The sequence below is a fragment of the Vipera berus genome (genome assembly GCF_964194415.1).
Source record: "Vipera berus genome assembly, chromosome: 2".
NCBI classification, from domain to species: Eukaryota; Metazoa; Chordata; class Lepidosauria; order Squamata; family Viperidae; genus Vipera; species Vipera berus.
Window position 1 is genome coordinate 252238097 of NC_138203.1, and position 20072 is coordinate 252258168.

A 20072-nucleotide genomic window follows, 5' to 3' on the forward strand; every position below is an offset into this window, starting at 1 on the left:
TGCCGTCGAAGACGTCGGCATATTTGTCGCAAACGGCTTCCAGGCTGGGTGCGTGAATGGTATTTACCCCCGTTAAGGCGATACCTAGTGGGCCGAACCAGTTTAGCCCTATCAAGTTGGTACGGTTTCCTGGCGTAACTAAAACCTCTAAGGGACCCTTGAACCCCTTGTACTGCACTACGACCTTAGCTCTTCCTTCCAGAGGAATGGGGGTTTTCTGGAAATCAGCTAGGTGTACCTGGGTTTGCCTCAGGGGGATTTGTTCTTGGCCTTGCTGACAGATCTCCTGGTACGTTGTTAGCGAAATTAAGGAGACTGCTGACCCTGAGTCCACTTCCATGTGGCAGGGCACCCCCTGAATTTTGACCCAGATCTTAACTTTGGAGCTTATGCTGTTTACCCTGTCAATTGTCTCTACCAGGGGCCCTGGTGGGGTTTCTCTGCTGGCCTGGGCAGCCGGCCTACCTGGGGAATTTGCCTCCACATCATTGATGTTGTCCCGGCCCTTGCTGCGGCACACCGGCTTGATGTGGCCAGTCTTCCCGCAATTGTGGCATTTCGCGTTTCTAAAGCGGCAGCTTCCTCGGGCATGATTGCCCCCGCAGCTGGCACAGGCGGCTCGTTGCTCGTAACGCGGTGGCGGCGGAGGGGGGTTCCTGGATCTACGGCGGTCCGACGGGTCGCTTCTCCTTGGTTGCCGGCGCTCCATTCTGCGCTGCAGGGCTTCTCCATCGGTGAAATCCACCGACTCTCCGCTGTCGCTGAAGGTTGCGCTTTCTTGATAGACGGTCGCGGGGCTCTCTGGGATCGTGTTTGCCGGCTTCTTCTTGTGGCTGTGTTCGTAAGCCATGATCTCTCTGGTCAGCTCTGCCAGGCTCATGTCGGTTTTGGAAGTTAGTTTCTTCTGTAGTCTCTCGTCCCTCAGACCGATCACCACCTGGTCTCTGATGCGGTCTTCCAGGTCGGGGAAGCAGCAGTTCCGTGCGGCGTGTCTAACCCCGGCGATGAACTCGTTGGCGGGCTCGTCTGGCCGTTGTTTCTTTTGGGCGAATTGCACCCGCCAGTACAGTTCTGAACGAGCCGGCATGTAGTACTTGTTCAGCTGGTCCACCAGGTCCGCGTATGAGACTTCTGTGATGGGCACCGGGCTGAACAAGCCGACGGCTGCGTCGTACACTGGAGGTCCGCTGATGTACAGCAGAGCGGCGGCCTTTGCTCGGTCGTCAGTGATTTTACTGATGAGGAGGAATCCCTCGACCTGGCCAAGGTGTGATTGCCATCTCTCGGGATGGCGGGTATCAAATTCCCTCACACGGCCGAAGTTTGCCATGTCGTCCGGTCCTGGGTTGCTCTGATGGAAGTTAAAACTTCCGTGACAGCTCTTGCCGGGAACTCTCTTCCTCGGCCGTGACTTCAGCTCCGGAGCGATCCCATCCTCGTCGCCAGTGAAGTAGCCTAAGGACCACTCGGGACGACAGGCTAGTTAACAACAGGTTTATTAAGAGCAAGGCCAACATAGAATAACTTGTCCGGCTTTTATAGCCGGCAGCTGGAAGCGAGGACCAATCAGAGGTGTTTATTTTGGCGCCGTGTCAAACAGGGACCAATCCGCGCCGTCTTCTGTTGACAGCCCCGGCTTCCGCATGGTTAGTGTTTTGACAGCCGCGAGCTGTCAGTGGTTGCGCCTGCGCTGTGTGGTGGACGCTTTGACAGCTCAGGCTTCTTCATGGTCCGGAGTTTGACAGCCGCGAGCTGTCAGTGGTGGCGCCTGCGCTGTGCGGGGAACTTTGACAGCTGTCAAGTTCCCGCGTGTTCTCCTGTCAGACGGCTTCTCAGTTTATATACTTTGTCGATGAAGTATTATTTGAACTGTTTACATATATAACACAGAAATGGCAACCCACTCCAGTATATTTGCCATGAAAACCCCATGGACAGTATCAAAAGGAAAAAAGATATGATGCTGGAAGATGAGCCCCTCAGGTCAGAAGGCTTCCAATATGCTATTGGGGAAGTGCAGAGGGCTAGTACTAGTAGCGCCAGAAAGAATGAAGCGACTGGGCCAAAGCCGAAAGGACGCTCAGCTGTGGATGTATATGGTGCTGAAAGGAAAGTCCGATGCTCCATAGGAACCTGGAATGTAAGATCCATGAATCAAGGAAAGCTGGACGTGGTCAAACAAGAGATGACAAGACTGAACATCAACATCTTAGGAATCAGCAAACTAAAATGGACAGGAATGAGTGAATTTAATTCAGATGACCATCAGGTATACTACTGTGGGCAAGAATCCCACAGAAGAAATGCAGTAGCCTTCATAGTCAATAAAAGAATAGGCAAACCAATACTGGGATACAATCCCCAAAATGACAGAATGATCTCAGTTCGAATCCAAGGCAAACCATTCAATATCACAGTAGTCCAAGTCTATGCCCCAACCACCGGTGCTGAAGAGGATGAAATTGACCGTTTCTATGAAGCCCTACAGCACCTTATAGAACTAACACCAAAAAATGATGTCCTTATTATCATGGGGGATTGGAATGCTAAAGTAGAAAGCCAAAAGATAACCGAAATAACAGGCAAATTGGCCTTGAAGTACAAAATGAAGCAGGGCACAGGCTGATAGAATTTTGTCAAGAGAATACGATGGTCATAGCAAACACTCTTTTCCAACAACCCAAGAGATGGCTCTACACATGGACATCACCAGACAGTCAACACAGAAATCAGATTGACTATATGCTCTGCAGCCAAAGATGGAGAAGCTCTATACAGTCAGTAAAAACAAGACCAGGAGCTGACTGTTGCTCAGACCATGAGCTTCTCATTGCAAAATTTAGGCTTAAACTGAGGAAAGTAGGGAAAGGTACTAGGCCACTCAGGTATGAACTAAATCATATCCCTGACGAATATACAGTAGAGGTGACAAATAGATTTAAGGAATTAGATCTGATAGACAGAGTGCCTGAAGAACTATGGACGGAGGATCGCAACATTGTACAAGAGGTAGCAACTAAAATCATCCCAAAGAAAAAGAAATGCAAGAAAGCAAAATGGCTGTCTGAGGAAGCTTTGCAAATAGCTAAGGAAAGGAGGGAAGTGAAAGGCAAGGGAGGAAAAGAAAATACACCCAGAGAATAGCTAGAAGAGATAAGAATACCTTCTTAAATGAACAGTGCAAAGAAATAGAAGAAATCAATAGAATAGGGAGGACTAGAGATCGCTTCAAGAAAATTGGAGAGATAAAGGGAATGTTTAATGCAAGAATGGGCATGATAAAGGACCAAAATGGCAGGGACCTAACAGAAGCAGAAGAGATTAAGAAGAGGTGGCAAAATTACAAAGAAGAACTATACAAGAATGAGCTTAACGTCCCTGATAATCACAATGAGGTGGTCACTGACCTCGAGCCAGACACCCTAGAATGTGAAGTGAAATGGGCCTTAGGAAAGCTGAGCAACAACAAAGCTAGTGGAGGTGACAGTATTCCAGCTGAGCTACTCAAAATCTTAAAAGAGGATGCAGTAAAAGTGTTACACTCAATTTGCCAGCAAATTTGGAAAACTCAACAGTGGCCACAGGATTGAAAAAGATCAGTTTACATTCCAATTCCAAAGAAAGGCAGTGCCAAAAAATGTTAAACTATTGCACCATTGCACTCATTTCACATACTAGTAAAGTTATGCTTAAAATCCTACAAGCTAGACTCCAGCAGTATGTGGATCGAGAACTACGGGTGAAGAAGGAGAATGCAAAAGTTGGGTTGAAACTAAACATTAAGAAAACCAAGATCATGGCATCCGGCCCTCTCAATTCCTGGCAAATAGATGGGGAATAAATGGAGGTAGTGACAGATTTTATTTTCCTGGGCTCCAAGATCACTGCAGATGGGGACTGCAGCCAAGAAATTAAAAGACGCTTGCTCCTGGTAAGGAAAGCAATGGCAAATCTAGACAGCACACTAAAAAGCAGAGACTTCACCCTGCCAACAAAAGTGCATATAGTCAAGGCTATGGTCTTCCCAGTTGCAATGTAAGGCTGTGAAAATTGGACCATAAGAAAGGCTGAGCGCCAAAGAATTGAAGCCTTTGAACTATGGTGCTTGAGAAGACTCCTGAAAGTCCCTTGGACTGCAAGGCGATCAAACCGGTCAGTCCTAGAGGAGATCAACCCTGACTGCTCTTTAGAAGGCCAGATCCTGAAGTTGAAACTCAAATACTTTGGCCACCTAATGAGAAGGAAGGACTCACTGGAGAAGAGCCTAATGCTGGGAAAGGCTGAGGGCAATAGAAGAAAGGGACGACAGAGAATGAGGTGGCTGGATGGAGTCATTGAAACAGTAGGCGTGAGCCTAAATGGACTCCAGAAGATGGTAGAGGACAGGAAGGCCTGGATGAACATTATCCATGGGGTCGCGATGGGTCGGACACGACTTCACAACTAACAACAACAGTAAAAGCCTTTAAAACACTCCAGCTTGTAGATCATAAACTGTATTTTTTCATGAGTCTGCAACATGTGCAGAATTTATTGGCAATTTATTCTGCCTTTAGCTCGCTCCTGATACCAGAATAGATCCAGTAGAGTTGCTTAATAATGTAATGTAGGAATAATTTTCAAAGAAATATATATCTTTTCTTTAATTTTTCCTGTGTCACTTCCTTTCCCTCTGCTCTAATTTTCTTACTTCAATGCAGAAAAAGCCTTTTGCTTTGTTATTTTCTGAACATTTCTGCAATCTTTTATCTAAAACTAGTAATAAATGCACTTAATGTGCTACTTTGATTACCAGAATGAAGGCCACAACATCTGTCCTAATATTAGAATTTTTATGCTTTTCCCCTCATTCTGTTCTTTTTTTTGTACCACTTAGATTAATGAAGAATCCTTGAGCAATTGAAAATTTACATGCTCTGATAAAGATATTGCTTTGCAGTCGATTTTGAGTGTTTTATTTTTCTCAGCTTCATTTAATAACTTTAAATGAAAGAAAAGAACTCATTTAAAATTAATTCTGTTCGTTGCTTTAAGCTGGTATCCTCTCCTTTTAATGAATAAAACAAGTGCAAAGTGGTTATCAGTGCACCCTTAACTTTTAAGACAATATAGTCTTGATTAAATAAGCAATTGCAATAGCACTGAGACTTATATACTGCTTCACAGTGTTTTAAAGCCCTCTCTAAGCAGTTTACAGAGTTAGAATATTGCCCCCAACAATCTGGCTCTTCATTTTACTGACCTCAGAAAGATGGAAAGCTGAGTCAACCTTGAGCAGGTCAGAATTGAACTCCTGGAGTAAGCAGCGAGTTAGCCTGCAGTACTGCATTCTAACCAGTGCGCCACCACGGCCCTTAACATCACTCAATCTCTTTCAAGATCATTTCACATTAATCTTCATTTTCAGCAAACCATATTTAAGTAGCTATGTATGTATATATTTTATGACACAGCTGTGGACTTTGGTGAGTAAACATGTTTGACCATGAGTCATAAACAGGCCCAGAATCACACAAATGAGGACTTTCCCCTAGACATTTTGATTTCACAGTACAAAAACTTCATTAAAAAAATCTGGATGTGTCCCCAATGTGTTCATCCTGCATGAATCCCAATCACCAGTCATCCATATTGTTACAGCAGTGTTTCTCAACCATGGCAACTTTAAGATAAGTGGACTGCCTTATAGTGTCAAATAATCATTAACTTTGAGTCAAAGAAATAGCTGTAAACACTGCTAACATCGGATGTTCTTGCTTTGACAACAGATGGAAATGTAGCTGTTTTCTCTATTGTTTTTAGAATTAGTTGCTGCTGGGAGGGGGAATAAGGATGAGAGTCCAGCTAGTCATAACAAGAATAACTTAATCGTGGGAACCCAAGGACATTGGGCCCAGAGCTGATAGTGTTTTGGCAGGCTGGAATGCTGGGGAGAAAGCCCGTGCTTCAAGCTAATTGGGGAATGTGATTTATGACTGTTTATTGGAGGAGGGAATTGCACTTTGTTACTTTGTATCCAGGGGAAGGGAATTTAATTTCTGGTTTCAACTATGTAGTGCCGATACTTTGCTTCTCAAATAAAAGATTCTTTAAGGTAAACAATGCCTCGAAGTTCTTTTGAAGGGTTTCATCTATCGGAACCATGACAATAGCATGAAGTAGGATCTACAAAACACACATATACACACACCCACACACTTAAGAACAGGTAGTCCTTGAGTTATGACTGTAATGGAACCTGCCCATCATGGTCATAACTGGTGACAGTTGTAAAACAGGCAATCATATCACTGATTGCTTATTTTAGGAATCCCCATGGCCATTAAGCAAATCCATGGTTGGATGGTTTGCTATGGATTAAGTTTTGCTGAAAACTGGAAGTAAACACTGGTTTTCAGTAAAAACTGCCAGCCCCGTGACCACAGGATGCTGCAGATGACTGCAAAAGTGGCTTGGTTGCCATGTGCAGTCACATGACTTTGGGGAGGGGGCATGGCTGTCGGAATTTCAAATCTGGATTGTAAATATTCCTCCAGGTGCTAAGTCCATTGGAACTTTGAACAGCTGCTGAGCAACCGGTCATTAGGTGAAGACTACACACACACACACACACACACACACACAATGCATAGCTTGTTTTAGTTTTTCTCACTCCTGTTGCTAAATGCACCTCTTGTTGCTAAATGCACGTAGGCAAAGCAAATTAAAATCCTGAGTGACTGAACAAAGAAGCTGATCTTGTGATGTGTGTATGTGTGCTAATGATCATTTTACTTTGGTCCATTTGTATTTTCTTAATCAGAGCAGAAGAGGCAACACCATTCCTGGATATGCAATTTCCCTCTCTACCTTTCTTTTTTTCTGCAATTCTTATTGCATTTTGAATTAAAATTAGAAATAGAAATAACCTAGCAGAGGGGAGAGAAGATGCATACCCATAATAATAGAAGAGATAACTAAAAAAAAATACCACATCCTATAGATTTTAATTCTACACATAGCATGAATGGGCCAGATAAAGTTCAGAGACTAAGGGGATGCTAATTATCTAGTATCTTGCCTTCCTAGCACAGGCCATTGTTTATTTATTTATTTATTTATTCATTTATTTATTTATTTATTTATTTATTTATTTATTTATTTATTTATTTATTTATTATTAGATTTATATACCGCCCTTTCCCAAAGGACTCAGGGCAGTTTACAGGGTATTTAAAACAACCAGTACAAAAGTTAAAAACAAATTAAAAAAGATTAAATTATCCCTAACATTAAAAAACCTCAGTTAAAAATTCTCAGCCTGGGCCGGAAAGCTCAAAGAGCCAGGTCTTCAGGTCCCAGCGGAATGAACGGAGGTCGGGGGCAGTCCTAAGCTCCACAGGCAGCTGGTTCCAGAGGGCAGGCGCACCCACAGAGAAGGCCCTTCCCCTGGGTGTTATCCGCCGGCAGTCTTTTACCGGCACCCTGAGAAGACCCTCCCTGTGTGAGCGCACTGGACGAAGGGTGCTTGATGCTGGCAGCAGGTGTTCCCTCAGATATCCCGGACCCAAGCCATTCAGGGCTTTATAGGTCATCACCAGCACCTTGAATCTCACCCAGAGGGCAACCGGAAGCCAATGCAGCTCACGGAGTAGAGGTGTTACATGGGAGTATCGGGAAACCCCCATCACAACCCGCGTGGCTGCATTCTGCACCAGCTGAAGCCTCCAAGTGGTCCTCAGGGGCAGCCCCATGTAGAGAGTGTTGCAGTAGTCCAATCGGGAGGTCACGCGCACATGAGTGACTGTGCGCAGGGCATCTCGGTCCAGGTAGGGCCGCAACTGGCGTACCAGGTGAACCTGGGCAAAGGCCCCCCTGGTCATGGCTCCTATATGATCTTCAAAATTGAGCCGTGAGTCCATGAGGATGCCCAAGTTGCGAGCCCTATCAACGGGGGGGTAACACCTCACCCCCCATTGTTAAAGGTGGAATAGTCTGGTTAACCCAAGATGCCGATATGCACAGCCACTCAGTCTTGGCAGGATTGAGACGAAGCCTGTTTCTCCCCATCCAGACCTGGACCGCCTCCAGGCAATGGGACATCACGGCGAGGGCATCGCTGGTTTGGTTCGGGGTAGAGAAAAACAGTTGGGTATCATCAGCATACTGTTGATACCCCACCCCAAAACCACGAATGATCTCACCCAGCGGTTTCATGTAGATGTTGAACAGGAGGGGAGAGAGAACCGACCCCTGAGGAATTCCACAAACGAGAGGCCTCAGGGTGGATCTCTGCCCTCCAGTCAACACCGACTGCGAGCGGCCCAGGAGATAGGAGGAGAACCACCGTAAAACGGTGCCTCCCACTCCCAACCCCCTGAGACGCCGCAGAAGGATACCATGGTCGATGGTATCGAAAGCCGCTGAGAGATCTAATAGGACTAGGACAGAGGAGCAACCCCTGTCCCGAGCCCACCAGAGATCATTCACCAGTGCGACCAATGCCGTCTCCGTGCTGTGCCCGGGCCTGAAACCCGATTGGTACGGGTCAAGATAATCAGTTTCCTCCAGGAATAAAGGAAGCTGATGCGCCATCACACTCTCAACAACCTTCGCCAGAAAGCGAAGGTTGGAGACTGGACGATAGTTATTTAAAACAGCCGGGTCCAGGACAGGCTTTTTGAGAAGGGGTCTCGCCACCGCCTCCTTCAAGGCGCAGGAAAGACACCCTCCTTCAAAGAAGCAGTTATTACTGCCTGGAACCAGCCTCGTGTCCCCTCCCGAGCCGCATAAACCAGCCAGGAGGGACACGGATCCAATAAACAGGTGTTGGAGCTCAGCCTCCCCATGATCCTCTCCACATCATCAGGGGAAACAGGATCGAACTCAGTCCAGATAACATGCTCAAGACCGTCCGATTCCTCCACGTCAGACTCCACCCAGTCAGAGTCCAAGCCGGCCCGGATCTGAGCGATTTTGTCCGTCAGATGATGACTAAACTCCTCGGCCCGTCCCTGTAAGGGATCCTCCCTCACCTCCTGGTTAAGAAGGGAGCGGGTCACCCTAAACACGGCGGCTGGGCGATTATCTGCAGACGCGATGAGGACGGCGAAGTAATTAGCCCTCGCCGTCCTCATCGCAACAAGATAAGACCTTATAAAGGTTCTTAGCTGCAATCGGTCAGATTCGGAACGGCTGGACCTCCAACCGCTCTCTAGACCCCGTCTCCGACGCTTCATCTCCCGGAGCTCCGCAGAAAACCATGGAGCCCACTATCTTGTTTGTTTGACAAATGTATGTGGCCTCCCATCTCACATGAGGTCACTCTGGGTGGTGTACAATAAAACATATTATAAGAACAATTTAAAACAATTTAAACAATAAACATGGATGAAAACAAGATCATGAGAGGGAAAATATTACAGATAACAAAGCCAATTATACTTCATTATTAGAAGTGGAAACATTTTAAAAAGGTCTGTGAATATTATGACTGACGGTCTCACCTTTTTTAAAAAAAATTTATTAATAAATATATTTCTATCTTGCCACAATCAATAACCTGCCTTATATCCAACTCCAAATGTCTCTGGGGAATTTACTCTTTAAAAGCAAAGAAAAAGCAAAAAAAACCAATGAAATGAAGAAACTGGTGATATGTGGCCAAAGAGATAAAACACTGCTAACCCAATTTTCAATACTTTCCTGAACAACATCTTGGTGAGGACACTGTGGGTCTTCAGGGGGATGCTGATCTAGAGCAACGATCCCCAACCTTTTTGGCACCAGGGGTCAGTTTCCTGGAAGATAATTTTTCCACAGGCCAGGCCAGGGGTGGGGGGAGGAGAAGAGTGCAAACTAGATCTCGCGCATGCATAGTTTTGTTCACCTGCTACTCACCTCCCAAATGTGCAGCCTGGTTCTTAAAAGGCCACAGAGTTGACTCGGGAGTTGGGACCTCTGATCTAGAGGACAACCACCAGTACAGAGAAGGAACCATTTGGGCATCTTGATAGACAGATTGTATGACCAAAGGAACTGGAGTCCACTTTGCCAGATTTTACCAAATGGGCTGAAACTATCAGAGATAGGTGGTCCCTCAAATACCCAGACCTTGGGCCATGAAGGCCTTTATAAGTAGTAAACAATACCTTGAGTTACACCCAGAAGCTGACTGGCAACCACTGTAGCTCTTAGAACCATGGCATGTTGCTTACTACCTATACCATGGGGCTAGCAGTAACTTTTAAGTGGTTTTCAAGGGAAGTCCTGTGCAGACTGCATTGCAATAATACCTTTATGAGGTGACTAGGGCATTAATGATTGTGTAAAGTGCTGCATAATGTAGGAATGTGTAAAGTGCTGCATAATGTAGGAATGGGCATAACTGATGCACTTAGTAACCATTCTTTTGTTACTAAGTGATTAACCATAGTTGTCACTTAGTAACCATTCATTTAACATATCATTCAAAGTTACAACCATATTCAGAAAAGTGACTTAAAACAAGTGCTCACACAGCTGTCACAATGTCCCCATGGTCACGAGATCATGATTTGAGTGCTTGGCAACCATCACGCGCTGACAACCATTGCAATTACCTGTGGTGATGTGATTGCCATTGGTGACCTTCCCTACTGATGAGTAAAGTCAGTGGGCAAGCTAACAGGGAAGGTTGCAAGTTGTGGTCTCATGTTGACTTGCTTAAGAACCACAGCAATACGCTTAACAACCATAGCACAAAGATCAGAAACTCAGGTGTGGTGATGTCTCACTTAATAACCATGCCTCTTAACAATGAATTTTCCAGTCCCTGTTGTGGTCATAAGACTGAGGAGTTGAGGATTACCTGTGGGTCTATCTGTGTAAAGGTCTCCTTGGCTACTGCTGCCACCTGCTGTTTATGGAGTAGCTTTGAAGCCAAAAGTATTCCCAGATTGTGCACCATTCTCAAACATGTGAATGCCGCCCCATCCAAGACTAAAGACTGGAAAGTCCCCAAGGCCAGATGGTTAAATACTCACAACCACTTAGTCTTGTTAGGATTCAGCCTGAGTCTGTTCTTCTCCACCCAGATCCCCACATCCTGCAGCACACTGGGACAGGATATGGATAATATAACCAGGGATTAAGCAGGTATTTTGCAACCATGAACTACATCTGAGTGGCCCAGGAGAGCAGAGAAAGGTGAGACAAAGCTAGGATAGCTGGTAGAGGTAGACTTTGACTTACAGCAGTTTGTTTAGTGACTTATGCCTGGTTTTCACACTTAACGACTGTTGCAGCCATCCCCATGGTCACATGATCAAAATTTGGGCACTTGGCAACTGGCGTGTATTTATAATGGGTGAAATGATCGCTCTTTGTGATGTTCTGACAAGCAAAGTCAATGGGGAAATCAGATTCAATTAACAACTGCGTTACTAACTTTAACAACCGCCGTAATTTATTTAACATTTGTGGCAAGAAAGATCGGAAAATGGGATAAAACGCTCTTAACAACTAATCAATCTCACTTAGCCACAGAAATTTTGGGGTCAGTTTTGGTCATAGGTTGAAGACCACCTGTATTTCTCCCTTTGGAGACATGCTTATATCATGTGCTGTGGCTGGTCTGGGTTAAATCTGCTGGTATAAGAAACTATTTCTCAATGACACCTGGGGTGGGATGGCCGTTTGTGTTAAAAAAAAAAACAACTGACTAGGACAAAAGTTCTGATTTCTGCTACTGTATGTGCAGCATCAATTTCTCATTTCTTCTATCCCAGCCACTTTGATTGCTATGAGTTACTACAGCGATGAGAAATTATTAAAATCTAGCAAAGCTTTGCCCAGCAAAGGCTTTGGATTTCAGTCAGAATGCATTATTACTCTGTCCACAGTGATTTAGGAGGAGAGAGGACTGCTGGGATCAACAGGGCAGGCAGCCCATTTTTCTTGACTCTAGATTAGACTTGACTTTGTTCTGCCATTTTTCTCTTGTTATCACTTTGCCTTGATAGGAGCTAGAAAACAAAAGCAGAGCCAACAGTTTATTGATGTGTCTTCAGAGCTGCTCCTGAGTGTTGTTGATTGCTCTTCTTTCCTACTTACTATAAAGCCAGCCGTTAAATAATGAAGCTCCTCTCAGTGAACAGCCTCAAATACTAATAAGCCTATGAACAAACGTTCATTAGGCCGCATGCCCCACCTAACTTAATTTTACTTGGAGGGATATTTGGGAAATAAAAAAGAGGTTATTGTGTGTCCTTTTCCTGAAAAAAAGGAGAGGTAAGCAGAATTGATTAAGAACACATTTTGGCAGATGAGAGAAGATGGGGAGACACATTTCAATCAATCAATCAATCAATCAGAATAGAGGTGGAAGGGACCTTGGAGGTCTCCTAGTCCAACCCCCTGGTCAAGCAGGAGACCCTATACAATTCCAGACAAGTGGATGTTCAGTCTCTTCTTAAAAACCTCCAGTGATGAAGCACCCACAACCTCTGGAGCTGAGTTGATGAATCATTTATGTGATTTGCCAAGACAGCCAATAGGCCCACTTAAAATTCCAAAAGTACCCAATAGACCTCCCCCCCCAATATTTGTAAAAATAATAATGGTAGGGTATAAATAAATAAATAAATATTGGGGACCACTTTCCATTGAACAGGGCATACTAGGCATCATTATGCAGTGTGATCCTTATTAGAGTCTTAATGCCAACAGAACAAATTTTTTTAACATTAATTCAGGGAATATGGTACTGAGGTTTTGCCTTTACAGGTGGTCCTCGATTTACGAGCATTCAAAGTTATGACCTACCAGAAAAAGGGGGCAGGCCTGAATCTGAAGTTCTGACAGTCACCTACCCACCCGCCGCTGCAGTCACATGACTACACTTCAGGTGTTCAGCAACACAGTTTGCAATGTCCCACAGCCACATGACCACGTTTTACAGTGGTTTTGCCAAAACCTGGCACTTCTGGTTTTCAACCAAACCGTGTCATGAGTTTGCTTAACAACCACTGTATTCGCTTAATGACTGCCCTGTTCACATTTACAACTGCCAATTTCACTTAACAAATGACACAAAAAAGTCATAAAATCGGGCCAGTCACATGACCAGTTTTAGACCATTATGACTTACTCCCTAATAGGCACCATTACAGTCATAACTCAAGGACTACCTGTATTTAAGAATTCATATAATATCAATAAATGAGAATATTTGTGGATAAGGATTAGAATAAAGGGTCCATGGTGTTCTTTGAGCATGGTTGGTTTCTTGCAAACATTTCATTACCTAAACTAGGTAACATCATCAGTGCTAGTAAGGAGCAGTAGGAGCTAGTAAGAGCAAACCCCCACTCTTTACTAATACTGATGATGTTACCTAGTTTGTTTGCCTGCAAGTAAACCACAGAGAGTACTAAGGACCCCCTCAGATAATACCATTCAGTCATTTATAAACCAGAGGTGCAAAACCTGCACATCCCCAAACTTTGGGCATAGCCCCAGTATTCCTCCAATTATCATTAAATACATAAAATTTTAAAATATTGTATTTTGTTTTAATTTAAAGCAATTAAATCACATTTAATTTTGACCTCATTTTGGCCTCTTTTTTTAGTATCTCTCTTTCTTTCTTTCTCCCTCTCCCCCCCACCCCATCCCCCCCCAAAAAACCCCCACACAGGACAACAATTATGGATTGAGACTTGTGACAGTTTGAAGTTCAGCCAATTAGTGTCTGCTATTTAGGCTTTCACAAGTATGGCTATAAAAATAAAATCTGTGTGCAACATACCCATTTTGCTAATTAGTTGCTTTAAATAAAATAAGCTGGTGGAAATGTAGCATTGCACAGACTGCCCTCTGGTGTGTGGACAAAGATAATAAAATATGTCTAAATTTCCAGAGATTGGAATTTGCTTAAAGCTCTTACTTTCCTCCTTCCCATCTCAACTCTTTAGAAACAATGCCTTATTTGACTCTCTCATGGTAATTCGTGAGAGCAGGAAATAATTGTAAAGGAAGAATAAATTAAAATCTACCTCGAGAAGAGTCTTCCTTCCCTTAGGGTACTCAGAGGTGCCTTTTCTCCCGCCAAAAGGCAACTGGACTGGTTTTTTTTTTCCTTGAGGAGGAAGAAGAAAACATTTTGCTTCTCATCCAAGAAGCTTCATCAATTCTGATGGTGTTGGTGTGGGAAGGAACTGGATGGAGCTTTTTGGATGAGAAGTTAAGTGTTTTCTTCTTCTTTCTCAAGGGAAAAAACAGTCCAGTTGCCTTTTGGAAGGGAAAAAAAACCTTTGAGGTAACTGGATGACTGAGAATCTCCACAGATTTTCCTCTAGGGCTGTGTTTTTCAGTCTCAATAATTTTAAAATTATTAAAATGCTCCTGGGGGGATTCTGGGAGTTGAAGTCCATACCTCTTTAAATTGCTGAGGTTGAAAAATACTAAATTAGGATGAGCCTTCAGTTTCACAGGTAGTCCTCAGCTTACAACTATTTGTCTAGTGACCATTTCAATGGCACTGAAAGAAGTGACTTATGATCGTTTTTCACACCTTTGATCACAGTCACACGATCAAAATTCGAGCGCTTGGCAACTGGCATGTATTTAGAATAGAATAGAGCTGGAAGGGACCTTGGAGGTCTTCTAGTCCAGCCCCCTGCTCAAGCAGGAGGGCCTATACCATCTTAGGTGAATGTCTAGTCCAGTGATGGCGAACCTTTTAGAGACCGAGTGCCCAAACTGCAACCCAAAACCCACTTATGTATCATCGGGTGCTGGGTGGGTGTGGCCCATTGGGCGGGTATGGCCAATTGGGTGGGCATGGCCCATTGGGTGGACATGGCTGCAGTGGTAATGGCAGACTGGGTGGAACTAAAAAGTTCAATCAATCAATTCCAACTTTGCAAGACCTTTTTTTCCCCCACAAGAAGTTGAAATTGATTGATTGACCCTTTTTTTTTGCACACGGCGGCGGAGGCCTAAAGCGAAAAGGGTTTATAAAACCCAGCTGAAGCCTAGGACTGGGGCGACGGCGCACGTGCCTACAGAAAGGGCTCTGCATGCCACCTGTGGCACGCGTGCCATAGGTTCGCCACAATGGGTCTAGTCTCTTCTTTAAAATCTCCAGTGATGGAGCACCCACAATTTCTGGGGGTAAGCTGTTCCACTGGTTGATTGTCCTCACTGTCAGGAAGTTTCTCCTTAATTCCAGGTTGCTTCTCTCTTTGACCAGTTTCCAACCTTTGTTTCTCGTCCTTCCCTCTGGTGTGGTGAACAACCTGGCCCCCTCTCCCTTGTGGCAGCCCCTCAGTTACTGGAAAACTGCTATCATGTCTCCCCTGTTTCTTCTCTTCTTTAGACTGGCCAAACCCAAGTTCTGCAGCTGTTCTTCATACATTTTGATCTCCAGGCCTTTGATCATCTTAGTTGCTCTTCTCTGAATTTTTTTCAGACTCTCAACATCTTTTTTGTGATATGGTGACCAAAATTGGCTGCAGTATTCAAGGTGTGGTCTTACTAGGGCTTTATAAAGTGGCACCAGTACTTTGTGTGATCTTGATTCTATTCTTCTGTTTATACAACCCAGGATTGCATTAGATTTTTTGGTTGCTGCTGCATGCTGCTGTCTCATAGTTAAGTGATTGTCCACCAGGACTCCAAGGTTCCTCTCACAGTTACTGCCTCCAAGCTAGGTTTCACCCAGTCTGTATTTGTTCTCTTGGTTTTTCCTGCCTAAGAGTAAGACTTTGCTTTTCTCCACATCAAAACTCATTTTGTTGGATAGGGCCCATTGTTCGAGTTTGTCAAGATCTTTTTGGATCCTGAATTTGTCTTCTGGGGTGTTGGCTATTACTGCCAGTTTGCTGTCATCTGCAAATTTTATGAGTTCCCCTTCAATTCCCTCGTCTAAGTCATTTATGAAGATATTGAAGAGTACTGGGCCTAAGACAGAACCTTGTGGTACCCTATTGCTTACTTCTCTCCATGTGGATGTAGTGCCATTGAGGACTACTCATTGAGTACGGTTTGTAAGCCAGCTACAGATCCATCTGGTGGTGATGTCTAATCCACCTTTTCCTAGCTTACCAAGGAGTAGGTTGTGGTCTACTTTGTCAAATGCCTTACTGAAATCTAGGTATACTACATCCACTGCGTTTTGTTGGTCTACTAGTTTAGTCATTTATGACAGTTGGACTATCCCAGGGTCATCTGATCATCACTGTAACTTTCCCATCCAGCTTTCAACAAGCAAAGTCAATGGGGAGAACCAGATTCATTTAATGACTGCATGATTCACTTAACTGCAGTGATTTGCTTAATGGTTGTAAAATGGGGCCAAACTCACTTAACAACTGCCTAGCATACCAACAAAAAATTCGGACTTATTTATGGTTGTCAGTCAAGGACTACCTGTAACAAGTCACACTGGCCTTGCCCAAGTGCAGCTTTTATGTTGTTGTTATTTAATGGATTAATCCACTAATCCATGCAGGGGTTTTTTGTTCTTTTCTTTGCAACATAAACAATAGATTAGGAAGTTTCTGTTGACATTAACATTGTCTCAACATTATCCCAACTAGGAACTAGCATTCAGCAAACTAAAGGTAAAGGTAAAGGTTCCCCCACACATGCGTGCTAGTCCTTTCCAACTCTAGGGGCCGGTGCTCATCTCCGTTTCAAAGCCGAAGAGCCAGCGCTTGTCCGAGGACGTCTCCATGGTCATGTGGCCAGCATGACTAGATGCCAAAGGCGCATGGAACGCTGTTACCTTCCCACCGTAGTGGTCCCTATTTTTCTACTTCCATTTTTACGTGCTTTCGAACTGCTAGGTTGGCAGAAGCTGGGACGAGTAACAGGTGCTCACTCTATTACGCGGCACTCGGGATTCAACCCACCAAACTGCCGACCTTCTGATCGACAAGTTCAGCGTCCTAACCCACTGAGCCACCGTGTCCCTTTCAGCAAACTAGGTTACATTAAATTTCACTATAAGTTATTAGACTCTTCTTGGTTGGTATGCTTATGTGAGGAAAAATAACATTCTATCTTAATCTCATTGGATGAAAATATATTTGTCCAAATTTACTCATGCTCTTCACTTTCACAGAAATTGTCATTTACTTATGTGCCACTGAGTCCCATTATGAAATCCATAAAAGATATAAAAAGGCCTGAGCGAGTAGTTCTTTCTGTACAAATCAGCCCTGATTTGACTTGAACTGGAGATTCAAAATTCAAAAAAGTCATGATTTAATTGTCATCTGAAAGAAAAATGATTCAGTTTGACCTGTTTCAAAAAATGATTTTTTTAAAAAAGTTCATCCCTAAGCTACACCTGAGAAGCATCAAAATGCTTGCAGCTGCTTCATTTCATGACAGAAGGAGATGAAAATAGCACAAAAGATAGATCCGTCAAAGGACATTAATTTTGTCAGGTTTCAGATGGATATATTCAAGGGTCTCATTGTAATTAATTTTTAAAATAGACTTTGCAACTCTTTCATGATAAAGATAGAAGGGATGTTACAAGACAGCCCTACATTCTCCAAAGCGATCAGAAAAAAGATTTAAGTTGTATAGAGCAGACATGTCAAACACAAGGCCCGGGGGCCAGATCCGGCCCGCGAAGTGGTTTCATGTGGGCCGCAAAGCCATCCTGGAAACAGTGAGCGAATGGCCCCCACTGCCTTGGCCCTGGCCCAGAGACCCTCCTTCTGCCAGAGATCCTCAGATCTCTCCCACTCCTGCCCAGGCCCCCATAGGCATCCTTGATGCGAATGATGTAGAGTTGGCCATGCCCACCCAGTAGGCCATACGCACTCTAGCCACGCCCACCCAGTAGGCCACGCTCACCCTGGCCATACCCACCCGGCCCCCTGAGGGCAATCGCAATGCTGATGTGGCCCTCAATGAAATTGAGTTTGACACCCCTGGTATAGAGCTATTGTAGAAAAAAATCTAATATCCATTTAGAGAATATTCTTAAAAAATCCTTGAAAATAAAACTTTTTGACTCGTTTTCCTTAGGAGCCAGGCTTGATATGATGGTTGAGACAGGAGATTCTCTGTTCTCTTTGTTCAACTATCTCAAACAAAATTTCCATTGCTAAGCAAGGCAATTGTTAAGGGAGTATTGCTTCATTTTATGACTTTTCTTGCCACAGTTGTCAAATAAACCACTGCAGTTACTAAGTTAGTAACACAATTGTTAAGGGAATTTGGCTTCCACATTGACTTTGCTTGTCAGAAGGTTAGAAATGGTAATCACATGACCCCTGGACACTGAAACCATCATAAATACATGCCAGTTTCCAAGTGTCTGAATTTTGATCAGGTGGCCATGGAGATGCCGCAACAGTCATAAGTGTGAAAAACAGTCATAACTCACTTTTTTCAGTGCAGCTGTAATTTTGAATGGTCTGAGAGGATTTGATGAAAGTTTGGCTGAATAGAAGCCAAACCTAATTCATTGAGCTCCCTTGTAAACTCTACAATCTCCTGTGATTCCAATGGGAATTGTCAAGCCATTCCTTTTATAACCTTCTGGCATGTACTGTGCTAATTCACAGGTTTGAGAACTTGATCTAAGTCAGGGCTAGGCAACCTTCGCTCTTTTATGACTCATGGACTTCAACTCCCAGAATTCCTGAGCCTGCTATGCTCAGGAATTCTGAGAGTTGAAGTCCATGAGTCATAAAAGAGCCAGCTGAACTGAGAATCACCTGAACTTTTGAAATTTTACCTTTTTATGTCAAGCTGAATAAAGAAAAATAAAGAATGGACAAATAAAGATGAAAATGAGAAAGCGTCATGAGCTATGGAAGGATGAGAAGGATTGCAAGGTGGGAGCAGTAGCTTAAAAACTAAGGTAGGGATCCAGGTGAAAACTGCTTCTACATGATTTTGCTGCTGCACTATAATGTAGCCAATATAATTTTTCACCTATGAAATATATGTAATAAATAGCCATTCAGAGTTTCCCCGTGATAAGATGGGCAGCTAATAAATTTTATAAATAATAAATAAGTAAATGTATAAATAAATAAGGGACGCGGTGGCTCAGTGGGTTAGGATGCTGAGCTTGTCGATCCGAAGGTCAGCAGTTTGGCAGGTTGAATCCTGAGTGCTGCGTAACAGAGTGAGCGCCTGTTACTCGTCCCAGCTTCTGCCAACCTAGCAGTTCTAAAGCACGTAAAAATGCAAGTAGAAAAATAGGGACCACTACGGTGGGAAGGTAACAGCGTTCCTTGTGCCTTTGGCGTCTAGTCATGCCGGCCACATGACCACGGAGACGTCCTCGGACAAGCGCTGGCTCTTCGGCTTTGAAACGGAGATGAGCACCGGCCCCTAGAGTTGGAAACGACTAGCACGCATGTGTGGGGGAACCTTTACCTTTACCTTTTATAAATAAATATATGAAGCAGAATTCTGAAAAGCCAACTGGAATGGAATATTTTGAGATAATTTGGTGCACTGAGAGAATACTGAGGGATTGTTATACATCTTTAAAGTGTGTTTAAACATCCTTAAACATGCCACAGAAACCTGTAGCATCAATTCCAGTGCTGGACTACAACCCCTACTATCTCTAACCAGGACATCCATGGTCCAACACATCTGGTGGCTAGAAGTGATGGATTATTCTGACTAACATTTCCAACTTTTTAGGATTTTCTAAGTAATTATGAAAAAAAGTTTTCTTTGGGATCTACGGACAATTTTCTTCAAGACCTTGACCCTTCACTAAAGATGAAGTCTAGCAAGAAGAGATTTTATTGAGTGAATGAGGAAGGTAATATTAGATTGACAGGTGGTTGCAGTACTTTCTCTTTTTCATCCCTGAATAAAGGAACTTTTCAATAAGTGATACCTTGATTTCTTTTTTATTTTTAATGATACTAAAGTCCAAAGAAAGAAACTGCAGCTTAATTTATTATTAAAGCAAATTCTTTTTAATAATGTGCCAACTCGTTAATGCAGCCATGCCGTTAATCAGGCTCATATCGAAGCCAAAACAAGGCAAGATTGTTTTTAGATATAATGTACCCAGCATCCTGCTTTACTTGAAAACTTTCTTCTACATAACTTTT